Raw genomic sequence first — 5,608 nt, forward strand, 5'->3', positions numbered from 1 at the left:
GGGGATTCCTATGGCTGAGAGCCCAACAAAGACCATCAATATAGAGATTCACTGATAGTGAAGTCTCCGTACTTGAGGTGTTTGTTGGATGGCAGGCCATTAGTCACCACTCAAGGATTGCTTTCCACTTCAAATATACTCCTTCCGTCCCAAAATGTAAGACGTTTTTTACACTATGATAGTGTCAAAAAACATCTTATATTTTGGGACGAAGAGGGAGTATATCTCATAATTGCACAACGACACATGACCAAGCAACATATATTATATTTAGCGCAACTTTCAAAATACCATAGCCCAAATGACGTGCATCCAAATTACATTGTTCATCATGATCTATCTAGGAAGTTTGAAATGCAAAACAAAATAGTAACTATATATAACGGTCCAAGCATTATTCCTAAGCTAAAATTGACCAAAACTTCAGAGTTCACTTTGTTGCATGTCCTGAAGAAAGATCATTAGACTCATCACCCTTCATCACCATATGGATCATACCGCTCATCGCCATATAGATCATGACAATCATCGCCATAGACATCATCACCCTTGCCATAGATCACGATTCCTCCAGTATTGTTTCACATCCCTAAGAAATGATTAGACTAGTTGTAAGGAGATGAAAATGATGTAATGTAGTTGAAATTTAATTGAGCATACAGTGACAAAACTTAGATCTTCTAACTGACTAGTTAGCTGCTATCTAGCAGTATGACTACATATTTACCTTTTGATCCTTCACATGCAATTTTCAGGGTAACATGAATCAGCAGGAACACATACTCAAAATAATAAAGATTGAGGACTACACGTTGCTCTGTATACTAAAGAAATAATCTACCAATAAACCGCATTGATTTCAATTTTATAATAAGTTTGCAACAGTTCAGAACACATCCTGCTTTTCGAAATACTTGTAACATTCATATAATTCCAAGCACATGCAGGGGCGGAGCCAGGGGGACGAGCAGGGGCCTGCCCCCCCCCCCCCCCAATGATCGGCAGTTTTAGTAGGAGCGACGAGTAATTACCAACGAGATTAGATCAATATACGTACTCGGACCCCCCTATACTTGAATCCTGGCTCCGCCACTGAGCACATGACAATTTTCTAATTAACTGTATTCACCATATCTCCAGAACCCACATGTGCTATAGTTAGACCAAGATGGCCATGTGATACAGGGGAAAAAATCCTATATGAGTTCAACAAAATTTTACCCCTCGCACCTTAATTAAGATAGATTTAGTGTAAGAAAATAGCTAGTCCATAGATAGATATCTCAGTTATGAGCCACATCTAGGAAAATAGGGCACAAGCAGGTGCATACATTATATATATATAGTACAGTAGTACCACCTAGGCAATGTGGTAAGCTAAGAAATCAGCTAAAATAAAAAAAAAGGTCCCAAAGCAAGTTACCTGTAGCATGGTCTTCAAAGGCATTGTACGTTGGCCAAGTGGTCAGTGTGCCTCAGACACAAGATCTCAAATAAAAAAAGGAAGGTCGCAAAACAAGGAAGTCGATTGACAGGGCAGTGTTCTTATCAGAAGTTCAGAACTCAATGGTAGTGATGAAGATACATGTATTTTCGCATATATGTTTCTCCATGCGCATGTTGTCTAGAACTAAATTGGCGCATAACTAGATGGGATGTATGGCTAAGAGATGATGGACCAACCTTTTCAGTTTCGTGTTGACAAACATCATCTCGTCCGCTTTTAAATACAACTTCATTTGCCTAAGCTCAAAAGCATTACATTATTGCTCTTCAGATAGGCCCAACTGCCACCTGCATGATAACATAGCGTGTATAAGAACAATAAGTAAGAACCCCTGCTCTACCCTACTCTACATCATTGAGAAAGAACACACAGGAGATGATGTTAACATGCCAGTGGATGCATCAGCTTTAGGAACAGGAGCTAAATATTACAGAAATACTCCCTCCGTCCTAAAATAAGTGTCTCAAGGTTAGTATAACTTTGTACTAATGTTAGTACAAAGTTGAGACATTTATTTTGAGATGGAGAGTACAACATACTGAAAAGAAAAGCAAAAGCGAGATGAAAAAACTTGCAAGTACATCTACAGACCAAAACTGAAGGAAAAAGAACAAGGAGTGTACGTACTAATACATGAATGGAGGACCTCTTCAATGTAAATTAGTTGTCTGACAGGGACTACTAGTTAAGTTATACAATAGTATGAAGTATACATCCCAATCCTGATTGCACATGCTGACACAATGTCTCTTCTCTTATGTACTAGTACTAGTTCCAACTGCTGCAACTAGCTAGCCTTGATCAAACATACATGCATCAACGTAAGGTAGCTATCTCACCTCACTGGCGCCAAATGGCTACTTATCGAACTATCTTTCAACACATAGGCTTCACTTTATTTTCCAAACTAATAGGCTTGCCTTTGTTTTTCAGCAATCATACAAACAAAAAATATACTCTACCTAAACATACATGCAAACAACGATGTCCATGGCCTCACTGTAGAACGTGAACCTCACCACCATAGCAGCCCGCCATGGCACCATCTATTCTCCTCCATCTCCCGGGTATTCAACTTGAAAGACACGAGAAAATCCTGCACCCCAACCACCAGAAAACAAGCCATCCATTACAACAGCACACATACGCCACACAGATGACCTGCTCGACGAATTGCGCAAAGGAAGTGGCGACCAAACCTGGTACTGGTGGGCGAAGGCGCGAGTGAGCGTGGTCCACTCGGCAACATCAGGTGGCCACTTGGATGAGGAGGAGCTTCAAGAAAGGGTAGATGGCTGATACATGGCGTAGGAGGTGGGGGGATATAGAGCTGACGAAGAAGACTGCTGCGTTCCTGAATCCTGAGGAGCGGCGTCGAGCACCTATCGGTTGGGGCGACGAGGCCAAGCCGGCCAGATCCGGCAGCGTCATGGCCGAGGGCTGCTAGATCTGAGGGCCATGAAGATCGAGATGGGAGTTGAAGGGAGCAGGTGACGTTGTTGGACCAGGGAGGGCAACGAGGGTGGAAGTGCGCAGCGCCGCAGCCGGATCGACGGGTGACGGCGGGGTTGGCGCATGGCAGCAGGGAAGCGAGAAGAGAAGATGCGGCGTGGGAGGTTTCAGAGGGAAAAGGGGCGAGGGATGGGAGGACGTGGGCACGTGGCCGATAGAAGATGGGCCGTAAAATTTGGTAAGTGGCAAGAGGGAAATAATGGCGGGGGGTGAAATGGTTCCTCTTTTTTTTTGCTTAGAGGTGAAATGGTTCTTGATACTACCTGATAAAAGAATTTATATAAAAAATACTGTACATGCAACACATATTCAGTGGGAAAAAATTGAAAGTAATTATTTTCAGGTTTCTTATAAAATGTAATTGTGGCAACTAGACAATGCAACTCCAAACTTGACGAAGACCTACGAAGGACAAACCAGGCACACCGCATGGACCCGCCGACGTAACTTCGACTTCACGGCGACAAACAAATCGAGGCAATCCCACGGACACGTCGAAGAAGTGCCGACTACCGCAAACATTGTTGCGTCGTTGACATCGCTCCTGCCATCATCGTTGCCACAGAAGCCTGTAAGCCACAACCTCGTCATCCATGGTCCTGCTTGCCAATGCCGAACTTCTAAGACGAAGCGCCCGGGAGGAATACGACACCAAAGTGTCACCACAATCACACAAGATCAAGGGTTTCGCCTAGAGTGGTCGTGATGGCCCGATCCGCGTGGGAGGGGTGTGACAGCAAAATAGTTATGCCTACAAGAAGGTCAATGATGGTCACAGCCATCGCCATCACTCGGCACAACACAAAGCTGAGACGGGGTCTTCACCCAAGCTCCCACACCACCTCAGCCGCACATCATCCCGCATAGGCTCCGGCAAGCCAACAAACCACCACCACCATCGAAGCTGCCACCGACGAAGAAGTCGCCATCAGCACCTCGCGGAAACCACCGGCGGCCAACCACCATCACGAGGCCCGAGATCCACCAACGGTCGTATAGAGGCAGAGCCACCAGATGCAACCCGAGCCGCTATGCCCTATCGAGCACCATGACGTCAAGGAACAAAGGAGCACCGCCCGAGGCCAAGAACCAACATGGTTCCAAGCCACAACCACGCGTCAGACGCGCTGACCATGCTCTATGGAGACCAGAACTGCTGCACCCGTAGCCATGGGTCTCCACATGTCAGCCTACCACATGGTCCACCGCGCCACCACATCTGCACTTTGTGGCCACTGCTCTAGCTTTTGGGAAGCACGCAGGAGCACATCCGAGTGACAACTACTTAAGCACATGGCACCGGCCCACACCGTGTACAGCAACATCCGTCATCGCAACCGTCAGATCCTGGTGCTAGGACCCAAATCCCCATTGAACTAGACCGCCCCATGGCCCGCTTCGACCCAGCAGCAGTCCCTCACTGTGCCATCGCATGACCCCATAGCGGCACATCCATGCTGATGTGCCCCTTGCGCACATGCACCGCCACACCGCACTTCGTCGTAGCACCACAAGCCACAAAGAAACACAGCGCCAGCCAGGACCAAAACCATGTGCATTGCATCAGATCTGCACCGCATGCATGGAACTAGTACCAGCCACAACTACCGACCACCCAGTAGGGACCATCGTCTCGGCCTCCTCGTACCCACGATGAGCCTCCTAGCTCTCCCCACTACGCCTCCGTACCTCCTACATAGCCCCGCCCAAGTTGCAGGACCACCCCGCACCATGATGTGACCCACGTGCGGCGGGTTTGCGCCAGCCGGGCCACCCCAGATGCCCGCGACTTAGCTCCTAGCGTCGGCCCCGGGCGGCACCTCACCACGTAAGCGCGAGCAGTGGCCGCCCCGCACCGCCCAACCCCGAGCAGGATGAGGAAACGGTCATGCCGCCACCGCCGCGCGACCTTTGCTCGGTGACGCCGCCCGGTAGAGGCGACTGTGGCATGGGCGGTGGGTGTGACCTAACCGATTCCAGACATGTTTTGATGCGGGGCCCTACTTTTTGAAAATTTTCTTATACAGGAATTATCTGAAATATAACATCGGTCATTCCACATGTTTAACGTCGTCGTCCATTGAAACATATCACCGAGAGTAAAGGTTAACCGTCGGTTATTGCTATCCCCCGTCGGGTATTTTCTCAAATAACCGAGAGTCACACGAGTACCGTCGGCCATTTGCACTCATAGGTGACAGTTTTGTTTTCACCTTCGGCTATTAAATTTCACCGTCGGGCATTACATGTATTCCCCGACGGTGTAGCAAGAACCGTCGGGCATTACACTGAACCATCGGGCATTAAATTGGAAACCCGAGCGTGGGATTTTCACCGTCGGTCAATCTAGTATACCGTCGGCTATTAGTAGTAATACTTGTGAGTTAGAAATAACCGTCGGCGATTGAAACTACCGTCGGCTATTACTGAAATAACCGACGGCCTGTTGGCTATTAGATTTCACCGTCGGAAATATGGGGATTTCTAGTAGTGATGATGGTTATAATACAACAAAATTTCCCATTTTCTCTATAGAGAAGGACCGGTTTGGAAACTCAGGATGAGGTAACCTGTGCTAATACCTCTACT

At 47.4% G+C, this 5,608-nt stretch overlaps 1 long non-coding RNA gene across 1 annotated transcript; it reads right to left on the bottom strand.

The window, feature by feature from the left end:
- Positions 1–262: 262 nt before the first annotated feature.
- LOC123044223 (uncharacterized) lies at positions 263–3,165 on the bottom strand. Its single transcript, XR_006419900.1, has 4 exons — positions 2,707–3,165; positions 2,480–2,603; positions 1,684–1,794; positions 263–589 (listed from the first exon to the last, which is right to left on the bottom strand). It is a non-coding gene; the product is annotated as an uncharacterized lncRNA (long non-coding RNA).
- Between the last annotated feature and the right edge of the window lie 2,443 nt (positions 3,166–5,608).

The sequence above is a fragment of the Triticum aestivum genome, chromosome 2B, assembly GCF_018294505.1.
Source record: "Triticum aestivum cultivar Chinese Spring chromosome 2B, IWGSC CS RefSeq v2.1, whole genome shotgun sequence".
Taxonomy (NCBI): Eukaryota; Viridiplantae; Streptophyta; class Magnoliopsida; order Poales; family Poaceae; genus Triticum; species Triticum aestivum.